This window comes from Phodopus roborovskii, unplaced genomic scaffold, assembly GCF_943737965.1.
Source record: "Phodopus roborovskii unplaced genomic scaffold, PHOROB, whole genome shotgun sequence".
NCBI lineage: Eukaryota > Metazoa > Chordata > Mammalia > Rodentia > Cricetidae > Phodopus > Phodopus roborovskii.
The window spans coordinates 3,727,057-3,754,089 of NW_026125391.1; the positions used below are offsets into that span (position 1 = coordinate 3,727,057).

At 38.7% G+C, this 27,033-nt stretch overlaps 1 protein-coding gene across 1 annotated transcript in view; it reads left to right on the forward strand.

Annotated features, from left to right (window-relative positions):
- The window catches only part of Stxbp6 (syntaxin binding protein 6), a 226,683-nt gene that overhangs the window by 71,969 nt on the left and 127,681 nt on the right, over positions 1 to 27,033 (forward strand). The window lies entirely within an intron of this gene.

The following is a 27,033-nucleotide window of genomic DNA, read 5'->3' on the forward strand; positions in this document are numbered from 1 at the left end:
TAGCATCTGCGGAGTTTGGCAAGCATGATCCTATTCATTCTTTCCTTCAGAGGGAGCGGTCTGTCCTTGGGGAGTTTTGTTTTAGAACCCTTTTTGGTATTTGCATAATTGTCACTACTAGCAGACTGGCTTCACTTTTTAATTTTTTCCTAGACCATTGCCAACAATTAGTAACAGTTTTCTTTGAGACAAATATTGGTACTTTATGGAATAGAAGAAGATTTCGTTCACAAATCACTGTTTTGCCTGACAGCCACTGCCAAGTGAAAAATAACCATCTGTTTTTATAAGCTTAGAATTTTGTTGGATTATTATTTTTTCTTTCTGTTTGTGATTAAAGGAGATCTGAGGTATTTGGTGTGGATACACACCAGGTTTTTTTATTATTACTTTTTAGATAAGTTGAGATAAATTTTCCATGAGCTTCTGAATGATGCTAAGCAAAGCACTAAGGACATTTGTAATATTTCTTATAATAGGATTGGCTAAACTAAACTTACCACAATTTATCTTTTTAAAGATCTTTTGTAGTTGTGGTTTGGGGATAAAACATTAATTTTAAAATCTGTTTTTAGCTTTGAAACAAAATTAAGCATCTGATAAGTTGTTTGATGTTAGTGGAGATGGGAAGGCATCAGATCATTTTATAATTCAAGGTATAAGTGACTTTTCACTAGATAGATATGAATTTATAAAACATAGATTAGAATGAAATAAGAACATAGCACTGTGGTAAGCATGCCTTCATAATTGATAGACAAAAACTTTTATTTATTCAGAGGACGAGTGACTCAACCTGGAAACACTATTCTCTCCTTCCTAAATGAGGACTAGGTTAACCAAGTTTGGGTATGGTTAGAAAAAAATATTGGTGTGTGTGGTTTTTTGTTTTTGTTTTTGTTTTTTTTTTATATAGTTAAGCACTGTCCAAATGAGAACTAATTTAAGAATCAGTGACCTGTGTTTTCAAAAAATAAAAAAGTCAGCTGAGTGATGTTGGTGCACACCTTTAATACCAGCACATGGGAGGCAGAGACAGAAGACTCTCTGTAAGTTCAAGGCCAGTCTGGCCTACAAAGGGAGTTATGGGATAGCCAAAGCTACACAGAGAAACCCTGTCTTACAGAAAAAGGGAAAAAAATCCTTTCTTTGGTTTGTGTATGTGTGTCTGTGTGTGTGTAGGGGGTGTTTTCCCTGTGTGTATGTCTGTATGACATGTGTGTACAATGGTAATGGTGATGAGAAGGCATCAGGTCTTCTGGAACTGGGGAGCCAGCACATGGGTGCTGGAATTGAATCTGGGTCACCAGGAAGAGCTGACAACTCTTTATCATGGGGCCATCTCTCCAGCCCATAGGAACTTTCTCAATACCAGCCTAGGATTTTGTTGAGATCAAGGTCTTAAAAATAATTTGTTTGAGCACAGACATACAATATTCTAACCTTTTAAAGCTTGATTCTCTTCACTGTTCTGAGATTCTTACACACACATAATTGAGTGAATAGTTCATTATCCAGAAGGCAGTTGGATTTTGCCTGGTATATATAAGTATAATTGAAGGACAACAATTTTCTTTGGCTTTTAGACTTACATTTTTATCTCCCTGTTTCTAGTCATAAAGTCTTGGAGAGTGGTAATGGGGTTCTAACAATCTCATCTCAGGGAAGTCTTATAACTATCGCTCATACAGATGGAAATAATGACCCAGAACTTTCAGCTGCATTCCTGTTACAATTACCAAGTCCTTCAGGTTGGAAGTGTAAAATGACAAGAGTCGTTTTTTCCTTACATTCTAATAAAGGAAAGTCCCTTGTTCTGAAAGTCTTTATCCTTATCATTTTTTTTTTAAATTGTGAGAGGCTACATAAAGTAGATATGACATTTTAGCAGACAGTAGAATTGAAACCAGGGCGGAAAAAGGTCAGGTAGCTTTGGCACACACATTGTTGCATTATGTTGTTTTTCTTATAAATGACAAAGTAATAGCCACCTTTATTTTCTGATTTACGTACAACTTGGAGGCGTATCAGTTCTAACAAATAATGTTTTAGCTAATAAGTTAATTAATAATTTTTGTCTTTTATGGGTGCTGAGGATACAGTTATAAGAAAAAAGATTATTCAGGTTAGGTGGGCTACCATGGGCATTAACTGTTCTAAAAATCCACTTAATGTTAAACTGTGAAGAAGGCAAAAAGGGAAAATACACATATGCATGTCTGGGAGAGTCAGTCCTGTTTGGTACAAAGGGCTTCCATGTTTTAAATATGCATCTAGGTACTGATATAGTATTTCAATATCTTAGCTGGTGTTTATGTGAATTTTTCTCAGTGTCGTGCATTATTTATAATGAGAACCAGAACTCTGACCATATATATATATATATGTATATGATATGTATATGAAATTTCTAGGGTTATTTAGCCATTGTTATGGAAGGAGAAACATACTCAGTCCAACTGTTCACAGTGAGATTGATTTTCACAGCTTCTCAATGACCACCCAAGTCTAATTTTCTGAGCTGGGTATTGTGGCCCATACGTCTAATCCATGCACATGGGAGGCAGACCAGGTGGATCCCTGAGTTCCAGGCCAAGCCTGATCTACAGAATGAGTTAAGGTTAGCCAGGCTACAAAGAGAAACCCTATCTTAATAAATAAATAAGTAAATAAATAAATAAATAAGGAAAAGTGTTCATATGAAAGTCTTATAAAGTGAAGCAATCACAGTACCATATATAGAGTCATGTACTTAGTGAGTCTATCTCAAACAATACACCCTGTTGCAGAAAATTAATGACATGATAACCCAATACCATGTTGTTCTGCTTTACTGAGTTATGAGCTCTATGAACCAAGAACTTCGACTTTAATTATGCCTAATGCTTTACACAGGGTACTTACTATTACTATTACCCTGTCAGTAAATCTAAAAAATAGTACAGGGTCAGTTGAAGAGCAAACTTATATCAACATGCATTTTCTCAGCATGCAAGACAGTTTTCATACAGAAAATTGTGCAGAATTTTCTCACCACCAACTCCCACAATTTTTAAAAATTTAATTTATTTTTATTTATTTTTTTATAGTCCTGCTATGTTGTCCATGGCTGGCCTCAAAAACTCCTACATTCAAGTGATTCTCTTGGCTCAGCTTCCCCAAAAAATTGGATCTATAGGTCCTTGACTTTATGCCTTGGTTAACATTGCATAATTCTTGCTTTGTTGCCTACCTGTCCAGCTATCCAAATCTCTCTGTGTGAATCAGTTTATAGTGTTTTGTTCTTAGTGATCTTCTAAATTAAATTTTAACACAGCCACAAATATACTTCCCCCAGAGCAAAACCGTTTACATATCATTAACTAGAGTTCAATATTGGTTTACATTTTTTTTATGTAACATCCCTCTATATAAAGTCTGGAATGATATTCAAATGTTTCCATGTGAAGATATGTATATGATCAGCATTCCTAACACATAAGTTCCCATTTTTTCCTTTCATCAATGATAAAAATGAGAAAGACCAGCAATAAATACTGAGTGGTGGCAAGCATGCAGAGGTGTGTGAGCTCTAATTATCATGGGAATCTAAAAGTGATATAACTACTTTTTCTGGGAATTTGACAGCTTTTAAAGAAGTCAAACCTATAGCCCTATCCTATCCATATACACACAAGAAATAAAATCCCATGTCCATATAACAGCTTGTCATGTGTGCTCCCAAGTTTTATTCATAATCATAAACCCAGAGGTAATTTAAATCTCTACTCACATATTGAATGAATAAAGAAATATTTTATGTCTATGCAGTAGAATTTATCCAATAGTGAAAAGAAATAAAATATGATACATGCAGCGAAATGGACAGACATGTGTGAAAAAAAAACCTTAATAGATGATATACTCTTCTTAGTGTCCCATGGTACCTCCCATGTTGCTTGCTAAGTTATATGGAAATTCTTATTGGAGAATGTTATTTGGATTTATGATTTGCTACTTGCCTGATTAGGGTGTGCATTTGACTAGGAGCTATTAATACATTCAAATGATAAGGATATAATTTATTTCCCCAATATAATTTGAGTCTATAAATTAAAGCTGAAACATGCTAAATTAAAATGACTTTATTCTTAGAATTCATTTTCCTGCTGAACATTCTGTAATTTCATCCTTACAACCTGTTTACCTAATAACATTTTAATTTGGTATATGTAATATTCAATATTAGAGTTCATATTAATAAATAGGTAAACTCTCTGGCTGCCACTTTGTGTCACAAATGGAATACATGGAAACCAATTTTTTGTGATTAGCTCAGTTTTTGACATATCTGTTGAAACAGAAAACCTTAGTTCTTTTCAAAATTATTGTAGATTTGTAGAAAGAGCAAAACAAAGTTCTGAATACACTGTGATGAAGTAATTTATGTACATATGTCCCACAGAAGTCTGTGGTGTGGGTTAGCAGGATGAGAGCTGATGATCCTACCCTGTATCTCAATAGCTGTTAACTCTGAGTGTTCCTTGAAGCAACTTCAGAACCTTTCAAGGATGTGGCCCCTTCCTGTATGCACTTCAACAGGATGGTTGAGAGGAAGTGTTAAATGCTTGGGGCTCTCAACTAAGATTGAAACAATTTTACTATCTGAGGGCCTTACACTCTGGATTGTCCCCTAGAATGTTTGACATAATGACATGTTTGGGTCACTCAGTTTTATTTTAAAAAGTACTTTCTAGTCCCCATGCTTTCTTAACCCTGGTTAAGGTTCTACAGTTTTATGTTCTTCAACAGGAAAAAAAAAAAAAAATCTAGGGAGGTGCTGTCGTCCCCCCACACCTCTCACTTAGCTCAATGAGGGATGATATTTTAAAGGGCAGATTCTTCTGTTTATAGTGATAGAGAGTACCACTCTATGCACAGTAACTTCTATCTGTCTAAGGTGTCGATTAATAGACTTTCCTATAGGTGTGGTAGTTGTCATGGTTAGTCTATGTTAAGAAGATTTGTAAGTAAATTCAGTCATAAAATTATGTAGCTCTGGAAATAAGTGACATACAAAACAAGGTTTCTCTTTATCTTGTTTCTGTGACTCTGTGACTTTCTTTGTAGTCTTTTTAATTTTATAAAACTATTTTTTTTATTTTTTTATTATTTTTATTTTTTTTATTTTATATAACCAAGTCCATTTAAATGAAAACAAACATTTATACACAATATTTGGGAATTTGGGCGTTGTTCTTTCCAAACTACTTCCTGCTGGTAAGGGGCACTGTCATGGGGGATTCAAAGAAGATTCAGAAATTCTGGCTGTAGTCTGTCAGGCTGCTTTGTCCAGCTGTTTTGAATGTAGGATCATCTGGTACTCTGTTTCAGGTGGTCTGGCTTGACCGCATTAGTCTGGAAGGAATCCACATCTTTTCATTTTCTGTGGAAACAAAAATAGAAATCCTTTTCCCCAGTAATTTGTCCTTAAACTTAAATTTTGGAGTCAAACATTTATTTTAAATTTAATTTATTATTTTACATGTCGATCCCAGTTCCCTCTCCCTCCCTCCTAACCTCTCTCACTCCCTCCCTTCCTCCCTCCCTCCTTCCCTCCCTTTTACCCTCTCTGCCCTCTCACAGGCACTCTAACCACCCTCCCATCCCCCACCCCAATTCCATATGTAGGGGAATGTCATCCAGTAGGGGTCATATAAGTCTGACAGGTCATGTGAAGTAGGGACTAGGGCTTCTCTCCTGTCTCTAGATTAAGGCAGTTATCCCTCCATGGGGGATGTGTTCGCAAAGCCCTTTTGTGCTCCAGGGATACATCCTGGCTCCACTGTCTGAGGTCCCTTAGACTGCTCAGTCTTTCTGGCTGAGACCCATATTCAGGGGGATCTGAGTCAGTCCCTTGCTGGCTTCCCAGCTATCAGTCTGGTGGCCCGTTAGCTCCTCCTTGTTCAGGTAAGCTGTCTCTATGTGTTTCTACAGCCTGGTCTTGTCCTCTCCCTCTGCATCTGAGTTCTACTTCCACTCAGTGTTTATGTATGGGTGTTTGCTTCTGTTTCCAATAGGCATTAGTTGAGGGCTCCATGGATAAGTTAGTTGTTGATCTCACTCTCCGGGACGGGCATTTATGATCGCCTTTCCACGGAAGCTCAAATTGTTAGTTGGCAGCAGTCTTATAGTTCTCTAGACCTTTCTTTGTGTTTAATTTTATCTTCAAACTAATATTGGCTCCCTATTTTATGTTCTCTCTCTTTCTCTCTCTCTCTCTTTCCTGTCTTCTATTCCTAACCAGGCTCAATCTTCCTGGTCGCGCATGTTTTCCTTCCCCCCCCTCGTTTTCTCCTACTTCTCTCTCCATTTGCTGCCCCCTCCCACTTCCCCTGAGCTCTGGGGGACTTGTCCCTTCCCAGTTCTGTGAGGGACTTTATATGAATCTCTTAGAATACACCTTGTATCCTAGTTCCTCTGGTGGTGTGAATTATAGGCTGGTGATCCTTTGATCTAGGTCTAAAATCCATATATGAGTGAGTACATACTGTGTTCCTCTTTTTGTGACTGGGTTACCTCATTCAGGATGGTTTCTTCAAGTGCCATCCACTTGCCTGCGAATTTCAAGATACCATTATTTTTTTTCTGCAGAGTAGAATTCCATTGTGTAGATGAGCCACATCTTCATTAACCATTCTTCAATTGAGGGGCATCTAGGTTGCTTCCAGGTTCTTGCTATTACAAATAGTGCTGCTATGAACATAGTTGAACAGATGTCTTTGTTGCATGGATGAGAATCCTTTGGGTATATGCCTAACAGGGGAATTGCTGGGTCCTGTGGTAAACTAATTACCATTTTCCTGAGGAACTGCCATACTGATCTCCAAAATGGCTGTATGAGTTTGCACTCCCACCAGCAGTGGAGGACTGTTCCCCTTTCTCCACATCCTCTCCAACATGAGTCATCATTGGTGTTTTATTAAGTATTTGTGTCTTTGTGACAAAGAAACATTGAGTAAAAGTATCAGTAATAACTATTAGGTATGTGGAGTTAAAAGAGAAGGCTTTCTCCTCATATGTTTTCTGAGAATATAGACTTAGCCACTGTGATCATGTAAAATTGGCCCCACCGAAGCTCCTGTTCTAGCTGCATCAGTGGAGTCCCTGTAGCAGGCATGGTTGCATCCTTTCCCCTATATTACCTCATTCTACCCTTATATTAATGCTGCGAAGTAGTCTATCTGTCTCACTTTGTAGGTGAGGAACTGAGTACAGCTTCCTGAAGATCGTTGTCATGAGTACCTGGATTTGAACATGGGTAGCTTGATTCTAGTTTGTATCCCCTCAGTGTCCATGTTCTGCCTTTCCCTGGTAGGCTTAAGAGTAGTGTGACAAAAGGATTCCAACACAAAAATACATCCTTCCTCACTACCTCAAGCAGCTGATGACCATTTCTTGGTTTTGCCTGGTTTCCTACAGGTGTATGCTTTCGGTTTTGGCTGGATATTAAGATGTGTAAGCCAAACTGTTAATTCTGTGTCTCCATAGTGACCTTGCTATGTACACACTTGGCTTGCTCATTTGTATAACAGAAGCATTCTTAGACGTCCATAGGATTCTAGATAATTTCTTGTGAAAATTAATGGAGACATCATCTTTTCTCAAGCCCCTTTGAACAGAAGAGACCAGCAATAGACAGCTAAGAAATGAATGTATACCATCTCAGTTAATCTTTACAACAGCTTTTGTTATTTCTACTCTACAGTGCCCTGCACACCATCGAACAGCTAGAGAACACAGTGCTGAGACCACACGTGAGACAGTCTGCTCCAAAATATACACACTTTCAAATATTTTTTTCCAAGACAGGGCTAGCTCTGAGGAACAGGGCTCTCCCATTCTCTCAACACAATGTGATAACATTCCTTGAGCAGAATGTTCTGGTCTCTGGGGACATAGAGGAAGTGCTGGCAGCCACTCCAGCTTTTCTAGTGGTTTAGCACGCCGGCAGAGTTTTCTTTTTCCATTTTCTCTTGTGTGTGTTCCAGGACCCAAACCAGATGGAAACAAGGGAAAGCTCTTGACAGAGGCTGGTGCCAAAACATTTCATTTAAAAAGGAAACGCCATCTGTGCACTCTCCCACCACCTAACCCTCTGTTTCCAGGAGCAGTGTCACAGCTGACTAACTCACTGGTGTTGGTTTTGATTAGTTTTCACTAATTGCAAAGGTAGAACAAGTGGTTCAGGTGTCCTAAGGCAGTGTTCCCTCTGGATTGTGGCTGGCAAGGAGTTGTCAATATCTCAGCAGCTCACCAAGGAGAGACTGTTGACAAATATGCACATGGTTCTTTTGAGTTTTTTCCTAAGCATGTTCTTTTAGAGGGTAGGACACTTTGCTGTGGTGTTGTGAATCTAACATCGTCATCTGTGGTTTCATCAGTACACTGTGGGCATCGATATGGATCCTACCATAGGTCTTTATTGCAACTTGCATGTCTACCCCTGCTATTGAAGAGCACCAAGTTGGGCGGGCACTCAACTGACGTCTGCTAAAATACCCATTGCTGACTTGTCTCATCTTTGTGGCTCAGTGTTCTGATCTCTAAAACGGGAGTGATTTCTGTACTCTGGGTAGTTGAAAGGGGCCTAGGCTTTGAATGTGTCTGAGTAGTGCCTGATACATAGATGGCATTGAACTTGAGCAATGCTAAGTAATCTGTGAGGTTTTACAAAGTGCTCATTCATACATGTGACAGACATCAGTACTTGGATCATGTGAAGCACTGTCACACAGCAGCTTGGATTTGGTTTACCTGCTGTCCCTCTGGGCCCCCTTGCCTCAGCATCACTGGCTGTCTTCCCTATGGCTGGGGTCCACCTGCCTCAGCATCACTGGCTGTCCTCCCTGTGGCTGGGGACTACCCAACAATCTCAGTCATTCTCTCCCTTGCTTTTTAAGTCAGCCTCTCTGAAATTTCTTTACTCCATAATTATTTCCTGCCTCCCTCCCCCAACTCCACTATTAGGTGGCTTCATATGCACTGTTCTATTTCCGGAATTTGGGTTGAAAACTTCCACTCTAATCTCATGAGTGTTTGTGTATTGCTGGGTATGTTGGTCTTTGAAGTAAGTTATGTTCAGGCCTCTGTATCCACCTATGTCAGGAATAAGAACTGGCTTAGTCCATGAGGTTCCTGTCCCTGAAATGTGAGATGTTATTTTCTTATACCTATCTTCACTACATCAAAAGAAAAATTAAAACAAAATAGAACAAAACATTCTCTGGGTCAGTCAAGTGCACTGTTAATCAAACAACAGAAATGGGAGAGGCTGACACAGATGCCTGGGGCCCAACTCTTCAGCCAGCTCAGGTTCTTGTTTATGTTTCTGCAACTCTTTCCTGTTAGTGTGTGTGTATGTGTGTGTGTGTGTGTGTGTGTGTGTGTGTGTGTGTCTGTGTCAGAGAAAGAGAGAGACAGAAACAGTGAGAGGGAGTTGGCATTTTACTCTGGTAAGCCATATGCAGAGATTTCCAGAAAAAAACTTCAAATGACCAGAACCACAGAGCACTTGGCAGGTTTTCCAGGACTATAAAGCTTAGAGGGCCAGTTAGCTACTGTGTTCGAAGCACAAGAGTGCTTCCAACCACCTCCACACTGTTACTCAACACTGCGCTGTGGGGTTCCTCAGCTCTGTTCCCATCACCAGATGCCAGCCTCTGACAGGGGTGGGATTGTCGCCGAGATCTCTCTGCCCACAGAGCTGTGGTCGTAGTCGTCCCACAGTTCACTGAAGCCTGAGGTTGGGGTGGGAGTTTTCTTTTGCTCCTGTTGTCTTCCTGGTTTCCATAATGCTCAGGGCTAACTCTGAGGTTTAAGTTAGATCATTCACAGCAGTAAGGGCTTCCTTTGACTCTTCACAGAAGTTGCTGTTTCTCACAATGAGATGTCACTGGCCCCTGTCTTTAGTTTCCTGTGCATTCATTAAACTGCTGAGCAGAACATTTTATTCCACCTAATGGCCCAGTTACCAAGAAGAAAATAGGAAAGTTTCTCTTATCTGCAGACGTTTAGTCATCCAAAATGAGCAATTTATAAATGCTTCCATTGTGACCCACAGTAAGAAGCTGTTACCTTAGAAATTTGAAGTACCTGAATATTTTTCCTGAAGAAAGGTTTTGTATGATGGAGAATAAATGACCATATAATGGAAGCTGACCACATCAGACCTTCCCCCAAATGCTCTTTGAGCACAGTAATAATTTTCAGTCTACATTTCCTTCAAGAACACTATCAAGATGTAAATGGAGACGACATTTTGTGTTTTACTTGTAACCTCTCTGATGATGTTAATGCTGTCACTGTTACCCCACCTTCTTAACACAGGTTATTTCCTCATCAGCTATATGTTTTCCTCATGTGGCTGAGGGTGTAGACCTCACATGGGACTGAATGCTCTATTCCTGTCTGCTGAACAAGCCACACTGCTCTGAGAAGCCATGAACACTTGGAAATGCATTTGACACGTCAAGTTTATACCTGCCCTTTATTCCCTAAGATCCAAGTTTATGTTTTCATAAAGAAAGCATTGGAGGCTGGGAGTGGCCCTTCTTAGCATCACCTCCAAAGTTCTGACTTCTGATCAGAATTCTTTCTATAGTAGATGGATTCATGAAGTTTAGTGCATTTCTCTGCACACTTGTACTGCATACACACAGGTACATGTAATATGCATATATATGAAACCTGCACACATATATACACATGTTGTGTTTAAAACAAGTAATACACACTAGAGAAAAAGAAAACAATCCAATGGGAAATATGTGCAACTCCTGACACTGGCTTTTTAATGTTAATGCATTTTAATGTTTCTTCATTATGATATTCTAGATATACTTATTTAACGTGGTAACAGGAATTTTTATTTTGTGTATTCTTTATGAGGATATTTTGAATTTTTTTTTTTGCTGTCATAGCATATTTAACTATTTATCTATGGCTGGAATTTTTTCTAATTTTCATCACAAGGAATAATGATCTTGATATTGCCTTTTGTGGTCTCTGAGACAATCTCAGTTTCACTATTTAGCTCTTCCTGACCTCAAACATAAGACCCTTCGGCTTTGTTTCCAAGTGCAATCATGAACCAGAATGCCTGGTTTGTATGCCTTGCGTTTTGATTAGTAAACTAAGAACTACAAGGATGACTAATAGGAAATACCTGCAGCACTGGAGGGTAATAGGGTATGATTGTTCTGTTCCCTACTAGTGCTTTGCTATGAATCAAAATAAAATGATTTCAAAACACAATTCTTGGTGTTGAAGAGCTGGCTCAGCAGTTAAGAGCACTGGGTGCTCTTGCATAGGTTTCCAACACCTCATGGTGGCTCCTAGTTCCAAGGAGATCTGATCTCTCTTCTTACTGCCACATTATTTGCATGTGATGTGCATGTATACAGGTAGACAAAACACTTATACACACAAAGTATATTAATATAATTAAGAAATACTGAGTCTTCCAGATTTGCCTAGTAAAATATTCTATTCATTTTGTGTATTTAGCAACTAGCAAACAATGTTCCTGCTATTTAATGTTGCTCCACTGCAAGTTCTCCTCAATATACATAAGATACTTGAAATTTTAAAGATTATGTAATAATTTGATTTCCACACACATTTGAGGGTATAATAAGTACACTGTCATTTGTGATTGAGACTGTGTTTGTAGGGAAAGGAAGAACCATACCATGCTACAAAAGGGGAACTTAGATGTCTGGTGAGCTTTGTTGTCAAATCATTAGTCATTTCCTATTGTATTTGTTAGATGAGGTATGAGAGAAGTAATAAATATCAACCAAACATGTTTATGCTTTTCGTTTTAGGTCAGTGCGTTGAATTAATAATTCATGTTGACATTTTATCAGATCCACCATCTCAACCTACAAAGCAACTGAGGCGAAGGAAAATAACTTCTTAGAATTTTTTTCCATGGCTCTAAAATTTTATGTGTAAAAAAGAACTCATAGCCACTCCCAAAGCTTCTGTCAAGAACAAGAACAAGGCTCACAGAAACTGAATGGCTGGCCCAGAACCACAGAACTACTATAGTTAGGCAAAAGAAGTAAGATACTATTTCACCTCTGGCCAGCCTGACATTTGACTCTGGCTGTAGCAGATTGGATGAGGAAGGAGTGAATGTAAGATGAGTTTGACTTGAATGATTCAAGTTGACTTCAGGATGTAGCTCTGCAGTTCCTGCTCACACCAAGATGAAGGGCGAGCTGAAACACATGTCCTTGGTCAGCTACAGATCAGGGAGACATCTATCTCTTTGAATATTTATTATCATAAAGCAATGAGTTCATCCATAAAAGGCAGATGTGTAGGTCTGTCACCCTTCCCTACCAATTCCTTCTAAACTTAGAAGGGGAAGTAATTTGAAAAGAAAAGCCCAGTGTCGATTTCTTTCTGTCTTTTTACTTTATTAACTCAACAACTCCCAATGTGTGCTGTCCACAAACTTCAAGGGGTGAGGCCATCCAGTGGAGTGTGCCCAACTCATCAGGAGCCACATACTAAACATCTGACCTCCCTGCACCAAAACCCACCAAGTATCCATTTCTCTTTGGTTAGAAATGGGAGCCCATCAAGCACCCCTACGCTACAATGCTGACTAACTTGATTGTGTTCAAATAACCACAGCTGCTGTGTATCTTCTAGTACCATGAATGCTAGTCAGGAGGGAGAAAGTTTTTAGTTGGGTACCAGATTTATTCTTCATGTCCAGCAACATAAAGTGAGTGTTGTTTTCAACAGTAGAGTGTATCATCAGGTTATGGGGAGTAACTAATAGTCACGGCAATAGTCTGTGGTGTTTATAGGGTTAGGAATATATAATTCCTATATATTAGGTAGCTTCTATGATAGTAGGTTTCCATATGGCTTTTCAAATGGCTTTTGGTGTTAGTTGCCATCCCCCATCCCCTCTTTTATCCTGCCTTACATGTGGCTTTCTAAAAATTCTTTTTTATTTATTTATTTATTTATTTATTTATTTATTTATTTATTTATTGAGACAGAGTTTCCCTGTATTGTCCAGCTGTTCTGGAACTAGGGCTATAGACCAAGGCCTGGAAATCTGCCTACCTCTGCCCCTCCAGTGCTAGGATTAATGGTGATCACCACCACTGCCGATTACCCTGCCTTCCAGTCCTCCCTGTTTAATATTCCTAGTTTCCCCTTTCTCTTGATACCATTATGCTCTATCTCCCTTTCTTCGGAAGATCCCCTTATTCTACCGTCATCACCTATTAGCTATCTATAACTTCTGTTGTTATTCAGATCAATAAATGCATATCTAAAACTTAAAAGCATATACACATATCTCAAGTATTCACAAATATGAGATAACATGCAATGTCATTCTTAGCTCTGGGTTACTTCACTCAGGATCTCAGGATGACTGTTGCTAGCTCCATTCATTTAACTCCAAACTTCCCATTTTCATTTTTCTTAACAACTGGTTAAAACTGTGCAAATGTACTAAACAACTGAACAGAAATAAAACAAATTACTCTATTTAAAAACTGACTACAGAAATAAATGGAAGTCTCAAAAGATGAAACAAAACAGTTGGGCTCATAAACACTTAATGAACTGTTCAATATCCTTAGGCATAAAGGAAATGCAAATTAGAGATTTCATCTTACCCAAATCAGAATAGCCAAGATTAATAAAACAAATGGTAGTGAAGATGCTGGGAAAGGGGAATGAACACTCCTCCATTGCTGGTAGAGGTGCAAACTTGTACAACTATTGTAGAAATCATTGTGGCAGTTCTTCAGGAAGCTGGGAATAGATATACCCAAGTGACTATACATCCTACTATAGAGATACTTGCTTATCTGTTCTCATTGCTTCTCTATCCATAATAGCCCGAATATGGAAATAGCCAAGATACTCATTAAATGATGCATGTATTTGAACTTTTTGAATGATTCATACTGAAATAACATAAAATGAAAGTTCCAGACTCCTAACTAGAGTTATCAGAGGTAGTAAGTAGCCTTGCCTACTGTACTAGAAACTCCTGGCCAATGCACTGTCTTCAGATTGTAAAGGCTTTGGCTTAAAAAGTAGCTGCAGAATGAGGTGAGCATCTAAACACAAGGGGTGCTCGTCACAGTGATTCACAACTCATGTCTTCAAAAGAGGGTGTCAAATAATTGTGCCTCCCTCAGGTTGACTGTTGCATTGAAACCTAGCTGACACAATTATTTGTTTCAGCTTCAATTTGGTTTTTATTTTGTTTTGTTGTTTTTGTTTTTGTTTTGAACCGAACTGCATGCAAACATCTGCAGCTTTGCTTTTGGTACATTATCATCAGGTTGGGCTGGGATTTATCTATTTCTGAGGCTTCTTAGCCTTTTGTACATTTTTTAAAAAAGGAAACCTGCATTTCCTTTCTGGACTTGCATCTTATTGATTCAAACAAGGAAGCCTCCTCCTTTGCTGATGCAGCAATATTCTTGGTTGCTGGATGGGCAGTTTTGTTGGGGCTAGTGCTTTTCCTCATTTGTACATGATTATATCTCTCTGTTGCTATATTGCATATGTGTAGATAATTTGTTCTAGGAAAGACATTTTTTGAACTTAAATTCCAACACAGTGACTCCACACCCACAACCCCAGGCTGGACACCAAGGTGTCTTATATATGCTGTTTCCTCCAACATCTCTATATTCTGATTTCACTAATAAACTAACAGGGTGAGAGGTAAGGAAAACAATAATAAACAATTATACCAGTATACTGTAAGAAGGTATTGAAAACCTGTGTTTATTTCTGGAATTTTTTATTTAATATTTTTAACTGCTGTTGACTACTGGTAACTGCAACCAAGGGAAGCTGAAGCAGAAATGAAGGGGGCCTGCTGTGTTCTGTCTGAGACATTTAGTCATGCCACATCTCTTAAAAGAAGTTTGTGTCACAGGCCTCTCTTGTCACTGGATTTTGGACCGCTACAAATACCACGTTTTTGTTTTTTGTTTTTTGTTTTTTTGTTTTTTTTCTCTCTCTCTCTCTGTAGAAACACAAGAGCTGACCCTGAGGTTGAACTCTGTTTCCTTCCCTTTTAAGCATTGGGCATCAAAACAGAGCCATGTATGTGTTAGGTAGACGCCCCACTGCTGAGCTGTGTCCTCACCTTTGTACTGGATATTTTGAATCTCAGACAATCAGAGAGCAACAACCCTGCTTTGCCTGTTTCTCCAGCTATCACTCACTGCACAGATTCCCTTTTCTTTCCAGAACTTCTGCATCCCATCATGCAGTTTGCTACTTCTTCGTTCTGAAATCCCTTTTTTTCTTTCCTCACCAGCACTCTTAAAAAATCCAACCTTTTAGAGGGTCTGATCTAAACTTTTAGTCAGGAAACATTACAGCTCATGAAGTCTTTGCAGATTGCTATGCCACTATTAATGGGCACATTTCTCCACACTTCCCTGGGTTTGTACCTACAGGTGACTTCAGAAGTGGTGCTGCTACTGGTTTCACCATTTTGTACTTAGGCAGCAATGGTTATTATCCATTCTGTACTTTCCTAATGTTTACATTTTGGGTTGGTACATATGATATGACAAACACCAGGATTACCATCTTGATTGTTGTGCTTTTGCTTAGAATTTTTTTGCATGGTGTGAGATTTGCCTGGAATTTAGAAGATAGCCTATTGCATGAAATATCCATTTTATTTAGCTTCTTTTTTTGGTGTGTGTGTGTGTGTGTGTGTGTGTGTGTGTGTGTGTGTGTGTTTTAATAGAGAATAGTACTAAAGAAATAGAACTTGATGGCAATGATCCTTGTGTTTCCTAGATTGGCTCACTAGCACCAAGAGTGCTGTGAATGCCTTCTTCAGTTTCAGAAGCAATGTTTACATGGTGTTTAAATCTCTACATAGCCAGCCTTACAAATGTTCTCTTGCTTACCATTGTGATGATAGGAATCTTATTGCCAAGACTCTCTACATAATGTTTCAAACTTGCTTCCTTCTTGAAACTCATTTTACTTTGAGCTATAGCACAGCTCTGTGAACACTGAGGTCAGGAACAAAAAGGAACCTTTTCTTCTAGTTAATGTGATCTTTGAGTCTTTTCTGGAAATAGAAGTTCACAAGCAGGGAGAGAGTTTTGGAGAAATGACTTTAGATTTCCTTGTGACCACTTTTTACTTCTGGTGGTACTCAAAGTTGGTTTACACAAATCATCCATGTTTTTACAGTCCCACTAACTAGTTAGCATCACAGCAAGTTCTGGGTTAAAAATGAAATCAGGCTTGAAATAATTCCATAGATTTAATTTACTCTTTACATAAGTGTACTGGATGCAATTATTACTCCTGAGCCTTGCTTTGTGGCTGATAATTTGTGGAGTATCATTTTTCTTAGTTTTGTGTAGGTCATAAACACAGAATGGTTTATGTACACTAGCAAATTCACAATACTGTATGAGTGAGCAGCTGCTTCTGAAGTGAATCTCTTCCATCATTCCACAGTACCAGAGTAGAGAAATGGGAGAAATGTGTGGTCCAGTATAGTTTAAATGATAGTATGGAGTGTATAATCCATAATTTTTGCATTTCTTGGAAAGCAGTAACTCAGGGAAGTAAGTGTGTAAGAGCAAGTGCTTAGAGGAGATAGAAACATGGACTTTCTAACTGTAAAGCCTGTGAAGTTCACAAGCTGATTGTGGAACTTGTGTGGTGGGACACACCTGTAATCTTAATACTCAGAAGTTGCAGCAAGAGCTTCATAAGTTCAAGGCCAGTCTGAGGCACATAGTGAGACCCGTCTAAAAATTGCCAAACCAAACAATTTAAAAAATACTTATTTTAGAAATGTGAGCAATATCTTGAGACAAGCAATGACAAGCTGGGGAGGTTAACTCTGCTATATCGTTAGGGTGCTGGACCACGGTGCTGGTCCTACACAACTCTGTTTACATTTCTGTCACATCTTTCTAGTTCTGATCACAGAATATGCTTGACCTGTGTAAAGACATCTTGTACCTTATGGACTTGGTGTGGAAGTTGCAGGAGACTGCCAACTCCTGGCCTGGTGCACCACAGACCTCAGTCAGAGCTAGTTGACAGTGCTGAGTAGAGTGTGTGCTGTAGTCTGCTGAAGAGTGCAGAATCCTTCAGAATGTGGCCCTATTCTCAGCGATGAGAAGATTAACAAGGGTACACTGAGGGCTTAAAAAGTAGTATGCCTAAGTGCAGAATGCAGGGAGACACAGCACTGCTCTGTGTCTGTGTTATCTACTGACCCCCAGAGTGCCTTACCCTGACCTCACCATGAGTGTGAGGGTTAAGTTTTTGGCCTTGAAGGCAATGTCAGTGTGTTGCAAAACAAGACAACACAAATACCTTTCTTATTGTTTTGTGTGAGTTTTTTCGTTGGTTTGTTTTTGTTTTTAACTTTGACAATCAGATAAACACCTCTGTGGTAGTTTGAATAAAAATGGTTCTCACAAGCTTATAGGGAATGGCACTATTAGGGGGTATGGCCTTGTTGTAGTATGTGTGGTGTTATTGGAGGAAGAATGTCACTGGACATGAGGTTTCAGAAGCTTAAGCCAGACTCAGTGGCTCATGTGCCCTTCTTGCTGCCTGAGGACCCATATGTAAACTCTAAGCTACTTCTTCAGCACCCTGTCTGCCTTCACACCCTTATGGCTTCCTGCCATGATGACAATGGACTAAACCTCTGAATTGTAAGCCAGCCCAAATTAAGTGTTTTTCTTTGTAACAGTTGCCATTGTCATTGTGTTTATTCACACAATGCTATATCATTATAGAGCAATGTAGCTCTAACTAAGACACCTAGCTCACTGTTATACGTTTTGTTTCTTTTACTTTGTTTTTAAGCTATGTGCTATCAGGTCTTAGTTTCGTCTTCAAATATTTTTGTTGTATAAGAGTTTTAAGCTCCAGTAAGCTATGAGCTGCTGTGTACCCAGTCTGCAAGGATCTTGAATTCCTTGAAGCTTGATAACATTCATTCAGGATATAAAAGAAACTTCAGAAAAGCAATTTCTGGTTTAACATTTTTCTATGTTCATTTTTATGCTAATGTCATTTGTTTGGATTTTTCCCCCTTCAAATTAGGACTTACTTTGTAGTGTATGTCTTGCATATCTCCACATGCAGTGTAAAGCCCTCAGCTGCAGGTGCATCAGCCTCTAGGTCAGGATGCTGAATTCCCTGTTAAAGCCCTGTTTTCACTGTAGAACTTCAGTCAAAGGTGCAGTTGGGTTCAGCACCTTATTTCTGACCTTGTGGTTAAATCATTAATAAACAATGTTTTCTTCATCTTACTTTACCCAGTTGTGTCTCAGTTGAACATTTCTCTTGTGAATTATTTTTTTATATGCGAGAGAATTAGTAGCCTATAGTTTGCATGCTATTGGTAAAGAATAGAGCATGTTTTCAAACAGCCATGGATAGATTCTTGGGCACCGCCTGTGTACTTCTTACACAGATATCATTGAGACAGGTTACTTCCCCTTTATGTGTTATTTCCTTAGCTCTGAAGCTGATTGTTTGCAGTGACTGTAAAGATGAGAGGTCAAATGTATGGTGCATCTTTTCTTCTGGAACCTAGTGGTTGTTATTGAATGGGAGCTGCTGCTATCATGGCTGTTATCTACTCAGTTGATTCACAGTGGTGGCATTGGCTCCTGCAGCCTGCTGCAGAAAGAAGAATCCTAGCCCCAGATCACCTGCCAGATGCTCTGTGCTGCAAGGAGCATCCCCACCCTCTCTGTACAGTTGTTTGGAACCACTGTTCATCACTGGCCTATGCCCAGGTATAAGGAGTCTACTAAAGGTTCAGGCTCCAATCCCATTTTTCCATGTCAGTTTGAATGTCCTTAAGCATTTCTGGTGACAAAAGCTCCATGCCTTCTATTCATGCTCCAGACATTCTGCACTGTTTAGTTGGACTTGTCAACTTGACAATGTAGAATCACCTGGATAAAGTGTTAATGAGGAATTACCTAGATCAGGTTGGCCAGAAGGCATGCCTGTGAGGGATTGTTTTGAAGCCAAAATCTTGGGAAGCAGAACAAACAGAAAAGGTGATGGGTTTTTCCTTTCTGCACCATGCTGAAGATCCAGAGGCTGTAATAGCAGGTTAGAAAGCTTTTGAGGCAGCTAAAGCAGAGGAATGGCATGAGTGGCTGTTGAATAGTTTGGCATAACACATGAATCTCCCTGGTCAAGAGAGATAGTAGCTATCATCTTCAAGTGGGCATCTCATGAGCCCATTTGCTACTTGGGTTGGGGTGACCGTGTTAGCCTTTCTCCTTAAGGAACTTATTGTTTCATCCTGTTATATTCAGTGTGATTTCTATAGTCCAATGGTTGAGCAGTAGGAACCTTTCAGATGGGGGCAATAAAAATAGCTAAAGTAATTGAACATCTGTCACTGGCCCGTTTTGGACGGAGCATCTTACATGATGTGTTTAATACTTATTCCACTTCTCCAAGGCAAGCTCTCAGGACCTGCCTCTCCAGTGCTGGGTTTACAGGTATATGCTGCCATGCCTAGCTTCATTCCTTTTTTTAGACTTGTTGACAATGTTGGTATCCATCTCTTGTGGTCACACAGCCTTCCTACTTCAGTGTCAAAACAATTACTTCTGCAGCATGTGCCCCTGCTCTGTAGAGCCTTCCTTTTATTAATAATACATAGCTCTGCTTAGTTAAAACTTCCTTTCCTTTTCAGTTATCTCCTTTCCATTATACAGAGCAATTCTCAAAGTCCTCTGCTGCTGCCACTATCTTGTGCTTCAAACTGATTTTACTGCAAGAAAAACTAGAAGCAAAGCAGGCCAGGTACTTTCACGTTGTTTAGAAAACCTGTAAGGTTGAAATAACTTTATTTTCCATACTTTTACCTTGGTTAAAGGGCTTCCTTTACCTCCTTCCCTCCCTCCCTTCCTTCTTTCCTCCCTCTCTCTCTCTCTCTCTCTCTCTCTCTCTCTCTCTCTCTCTCTCTCTCTCTCTCTCTCTGTAGGAGTGCATGTGAGCAGAGGGCTGGTGTAAGATGTCCTATATTATTTATTTTCTGCTTCATTTCTTTGACCTGACTGTACCTGGAATTTACTGGTTTTTGGCTAGATGCTCTTTGCTTCTCCTTAAGTTCTCAATGCTGGACTTATAGGGGTACAAATGGCCTCATTTTGCATGGATGCTGGAGAGGGGAACACAAATCTTCATTTGTGCTGCAGTCTCTTAAAGGGACTTTGAGGTTTGGGTTTGCTAACTTCTTGCACACACTCCAGAGATGATAGATCTTTCTTGGAAAAATACTGGTCCCTTAATCCCCAACAGCCAGCCACTGGCTCCTTGACTGCCTTCATCTTGCAGTCTCACAGCCATTGAAAGTACATTCAACCATCCTGGGAGCATGGTGGTGCGACACCTAACGAAAGAACATATTCCTCAAGTTACTTAACTTACAGAAAGTCTAATTTGATTTCTGCACTTCTCTTTGTCTTCTGTTTATTCCTAACACAGGACCTTGCTGTCTGTTGTTGAGCAGCACAGAAAACATGGTATAGGAAAATAATGAGGAGTATTTCCTCTTAATCATATTTTTATCAGAGGTACCAAGAAGCTACTGTTGTCTTCAGACCCATAGTAGAACAAAAACTGAAAACAGATGTTATCTCCTCATATTCACATGTTACTTTCAACATGTTTACAGGAGATACCTGGGGTCAAGGGCATGGGAAAATACATAATTTGAGGGTTTTAAAATTATATTTAGTTTAGTTTATGAAAACTGATTACATAGGAAATTCAAAGCACAGTAATATTGGTTGTACTGTTTTCTTAAAGACAAGTTAAATGGGCTGAGTATACACAGCCCATTGTAAGAAAACAGATTAGGAACAGAGTTTTAAATGGTCTCAAGGCACATTATTAATTTGTTTGAAAGCCCAGAAAAATGTCCAGGTTCTGAAGGCCAGATTTATTTTCTGGAAAAAAAAAAAAAAAAAAAAAACAAAAAACATATCCCTTCTTCACCATCTCCTCCTCCCAAATTATTAAGCGACATTTTACATGCACTCTATGCCATCTCACCTCTGTCAGGTCCATTTTCACTTTTAAGGTGTTGATCCCTGTTATTAATGTCAATCATTCTAAGCCTCACCCCCACCATTTATCCTGAGTGACCATTTATCTTAGTACTATGCTGGCTTTGTTTTATGGTTCTGTACTATAAGCTGAAACCAAGTATGATGATAACTCCTGCAGCATTATTTTGACTCAGGATTGCTTTGGCTATCTGCAGGTTTTTGTGTCTCTATGTTAATTGCAATAAATGTTTTCCTACTGTAAGAATTCAGGCATTATGATGGATGGCCTGTCCATGTTACCTGACAGAATGCACTTAGGCAGTACCCTGGTCAGCCTAGGGTTCCATGATTGCATAGTCTACACACAGGTGCAAAGGACTCCTTTAAAAGAAAGACCCCTGTCCATTTGCACACTCTTGTCCAGCTCTTTCTGCTCTCTCCTTCCCACTGTTATCCTGGGGCAGGCAAGACTTTTCCTGCCTCCTTCTTCTCTTCTGTCCTCTCTGTGTGTCTCTTTACCTCTTTTCTCTTTCCTTTCTTCATCCCTCTCCCTTCTAATAAAACCTCTCACTTAACCTCTGTCTGCTTGGCATGTTTGTCCCTCTGCCTCAGTCAACCTTGCCCACCATGGAATCTGCTAAGGTCCCTCACACAAGGGTCCCTTCAAGATTTATCATAACACCTACTTCTGTGAAGAATGGCATTTCAATTTTAATGAGAATTACATTAAAACTATAGATTTCTTTAGGTAAAATAGCTATTTTCACAGTATCCTTCTAATCTATGAGCATGGAAGATCTTTCCATCCTGTAGTAACTTCTTTGATTTCTTCAATGTTTTAAAATTTTCATTGTAGAGTTATGTTGCTTTCCTAGTTACGTATTAACCTCCTTAGTTATTTATTTAGTTAGTCCCTTATTATAAGACTTTTGTTTTGAGACAACTGTAGATGGGATTGTTTCCTTTTTGTATTCAGCCTGTTTGCTATTGGTATATAAGAAAGCTACTGAATTTTGTATATTGATTTTCTGAAAATACTGACCAGCTCTAAGAGTTTTCTTGTGGAGTCTTTTTTGTTCAAGATTGTTTTATTGGTGTGTGTGTGTGTGTGTTTGTGTGTGTTCAGCAATATGAACGTGTCTGCAGAGGCTAGAATAGGTTGTCAGATCCCCTGGTACTGGAGTTATAAGGGAATCTTGAGGAACTTGACATGGGCATTAGGAACTGAATTTCTATCCAGTATTGACCAACAAACGCTCTCAACAACAGAGCTTTCTTTCCAGCTCCTGCTAGAGTCTATAAGATCTGTTGTTTGTGCAATAATATAATCTGCAAATGAAGATACTTAGTTGATGGGAGATGTCATTCTGTATATATGTTTCTCTTATTGGTTAATGAATAAAGCACTGTTGGCCAATAGGAAAGCAAGATAGGCAGGACTAGGAGACAAGGAGGATTCCTGAACGAGTAGGGAGGAGAACCAACATGGAGGGTGGAGAGAGTAGAACTCTGGGCCTTCTCTCCAGCAAGATGAGACCACGTGGAAATCTTAGATCAATAGAAATTGGTTAATATTTAAGACAGAGCTGGCCGATAAGAAATACTAGTAACGGGCCAACAGCTTTATATTTAATATAGCATCTCTGTGTGTTATTTAGAGCTCGCACAGCTCTGGTGCCAGGCTGTGGGGAAAAACTACCCTTAACACTTAGTCTTTTTTATTTTTTATGTATAACCTATAACCCCTTTATTTCTTACTCTAGCTAAGACTTCAAACACTGTGTAGAATAAGTGTAGAAAATCGGCACACTTGTCTTGTTCCTGACTTTGATGGAAATGTTTTGAGGTCCTCCTCCATTTAGAATAATATTAACTTTATGTTAGTTACATATAGCCTTTACTGTATTAAGTTCCATTTATCCTTAATCTCTTTTGAGTTTTTATCATGAGAAGATGACAGATTTTGCAAAAAGCCTTTTATGCATGTATTGAGATGCGTCTTAGTCATTGTACTGGCTGGTTTTGTGTGTTATCTTGATGCAAGCTAGATTCATAGGAATAAGGAGCCTCAGTTGAGGAAATACCTCTGTGAGATCCAGCTGTAAGACATTTTCTCATTTAGTGACCCATGTGGGAGGCCCCAATTCAAGGTGCGTGGTGTCATACATGAGCTGGTCCTGGGTTCTTTAAGAAGGTAGATTGAGAAGCAAGAGGTAAATATAACACTCCTCCATGGCCTCTGCATCATCTTCTGACTTTGGGATCCTGCCCCGTTTGAGTTCCTGTCCTGACTTCCTTCAGTGATGAACAGCAATAATGAAGTATAAGCCAGATAAACACTTTCCTCCCCAACTTGCTCTTTGGTCATGGTGTTTCATTATGACAATAGTAACCCGAACTAAGACAGTCAGTGTTCTCTTGCTGTGAAGAGACAACATGACTACAGTAACTCTTATAAAAAGAAAGCACTTAACTGGGACTTGCTTATGGTCTCAGAAGTTTTGTCCATTATAATCATAATGGGAAGCACAACAGCACATATGCAGACAAAATGCTGGAGAAGTCATGGAGATTTCCATCTCCAGATTCACAGGCAGCAGGAAGAGAGAGACTCTGAGCTTAGAATGAGCTTTTTGAAACCTAAAGGCCCATGCTCAGTGATACACATCCTCCAATAGGCCCACAGTTCCTATTCTTTTCAAATAGTCACATTCTCTCATGACAATTATTCAAATCTATGATCCTCTGGGACATTCTCATTCTAACCACCACATTCTACTCCCTGACCTCATACCATTGTAGCCATATCATAGTGAAAAATGCATTTAGTCAAGCTTCAAGAGTCATCATAGTCTATCAGTTTCAAAACTGTTTAAAAATCTAACATTCAGAGTCTCTTCTGAGGCTCATAGCAATAACTTAACCACAGCTCCCATAAAATCAAAGCAGATCACATACTTTCAAACACAGAAATCTATATCTATGTCTGTATGTATATGTACATCTATATGTATATGTATATGTATATGTATATGTATATCTATCTCTCTCTCTCTCTATATATATATATATATATACATATATATATATATATTCCAAAAGAGAGGAAAGGGAGCATAGTGTGAAAATACTAGATCAAAGAAGACCAAAAACTAGCAAGGCAAACTCCAAACTACATCTCCATACCAGATGTTTAGGCACTCTCCAGATCTCCAAGTCTTTTCAGCTTTTTGACTTCAACACACTTCTCTCTTTGGGCTGTTTCCATCCCTGTTAGCATCTCTCCTTTACAGATATCCCATGACTCTGGCATCTCCAACATCTTGGAGTTACCAGTGAAATCCAGGCTTTACCTTTACAACTTCATTCATAGGTCTCTTTTGGCCTCCACGCAGGGACACTCCCAATGCACACCTGGCCTCAGAATCTTTCCTTATTCTGAAAGGGAAACTCCACACCCCCTTTTATTTGTGTACTTGATCCTAAAGCCAGAAATATGTGGCCATAGCTGCCAAGTTCTTCTGCTTGCTGAGGCTGGAACTTGACTCCCTCCTTTAATCATATTTGTGATAGCTTTCTGTTGTTGAATTGTGTGTGTGTGTGTGTGTGTGTGTGTGTGTGTGTGTGTGTGTGTGTGTGATGAATACCAGTAGTTTAAAAATATTTCAACCTAGAACCTTTGTTCTGAAGATAATGAGTTTTAATTGTTGGGTTGGAAAGAATATTTCATGATGCCTAACATTAAATGCTGCTTACAAAGCATATAAAGTTATAATTCTGTCACTTCAGAATATAGTTTTGTCTACAGCAACCCTAAAAGAGAGAAATATGAAATGATAAAAGTATGGTTTCTGTAGAACTTTTCCGTCTAAGTTTGAAATAAGCTTAGTATTTGTATTGATAGTATTTTAAATGACTATTTTCAAATCTTTTAATGAAAACTCTAGGTGTACAATAGTGGAGAGACTAGTTTAACCATCCCTCATATACTTACTAGCCAGTTAAGATTCTATCCTCCTGCCCCATTGTGTTGCATCTGTTTCTCATCCACATCTCACTTAATTGATTTTATGTAAATCACTTTTTATTTATTCACATTTCATTGAGTCTATATTTAAATATATATTTAAAAGTTTCAAATGCAATCAAGGTAGCAACATCTCAGCAAAAGACTCAGTATTCAGCTTTCATGATTGCCCATCTCTATTTATGTCTAGGGGCCTCAGTATTCTATTTATGTCTAAGAGTATCAGTATTCAACTTTTATGACTGCCCGTGTATATTTATAGCTCATACATGTAAATTTAATGAAACTAAACATTTTTCAAGGTAAAATATACAGCATCTCAAAAGAATGAAATGTGCTTTATAATAGCTAAGTAACTAAGGTGTAGATAAGAACTTATGTCTCTTCAGTTTAGCAATTACATAAAAAAATCAAAAACACAAAAATATATAAATTAAATTGTATTAAATGTATGTAGCAACCATTTGCATAGCATTTGTATTGCACTAGATTATTCTCTAGCAATTCTGTAGAATATGTGGGAGGGTTTGTAGATTATAGATGAACACCTTGCCATTTTATTTCAGTTATTTCTGCTTCTTGGTATCACTAGGGTTTCTGGACCCCATACCCAAGGATATCCAAGGACAACACAGTTGTGTTGACAAAGGTGACCATTTTCTTGATTTCTAACACTGTCATTTAGATTGGAATTTTTATGCCTTTTCCATATGTATATACTTTGAGAACTTGGCTTCTTCCTCTCAGTGTTATCTGTTAGACTCATTCACTCTTGTTGCTACACGCCATGGTTTCTCATTGTCATTCTCCTTGAGGGTTCAATGATACAGAGTATCACTATGCTTCATGCTAATGTTGAGTGACTTTTATAAGTGTTGTACAAGTCTGGACTTTATAGATAATGTTTCTCTGAGATGTACAAGCCTGTACATGGTGATTATGTTTACATATTCTTTTGTGTCTATATTAGGGATAAAGTTCTCAATTTGAGTCTTAAGACCCTCTTCAGCTTGGCAGATACAGATTTCCCACTGGTAATATTTATTATACTCTTCTTTGACATAGTCAGAGCACCAGTTATTTCACAGGTGCTTATTTTTTAGTTTCAAATTATTACATGGGCATGGAAGTTACTAAATGAAACTAAAATTTGATACGTAGGTTGCTATTTTTCTTAATCTAAAATGTCAAGGAAATGGATTTTTGGCTTAGACTAAAGGCTTTTTGCTTTTGCTTTTGAGTCCTGGCTGTGCTGGAATTCACTTTGTAGATCAGGCTGGCCTTGAACTCATAGAGTTCTGCCTGCCTCTGCCTTCCAAGTGCTGGGAATAAAAACATGTGCCACCACTACCTATCAATAAGGCTGTCTTTTGTGTTTATTCCATGTGAAATATTTGTGTCTATGAACTAGGCTTCCATTTTTTGTGTCTGTCACTGTGAAGAAAATTGAGAAGGGATTGCCCCAATTCCTCTTTTACAAATTTAGCATGTTGTTGAAGGACACCATTCTTATGCTCTCAAATCCAGGAAATATGTGAGTCATTCCCATTTCTAGAGTGTGGAATCCTTCTTAGTGTCTGCATATATGTGAAACTATGTAGAATGTGGAAAACTTCAGGAGGGAAAGTCATTGTTCATTTTAGAGGCAGAACTTACTTTAGATCCATGCTTGTTAGACTCTTAGTGTTGTTAAGTAAGAGATATTAGATGTTAACATGGTGACACCTCATGATGAGGTGTCCCGCTGCAGTCAGCTTTGTCTGCAAGATCAAGTACCTTCCTTCTAATGGTACTTATTCTAGAGTTTCTATAGAAGTTAGTCTCGTTCAGTAGTTTTATGTCTTTTCTATTTTCAGTTTCTTTTTTGTTCCTTCA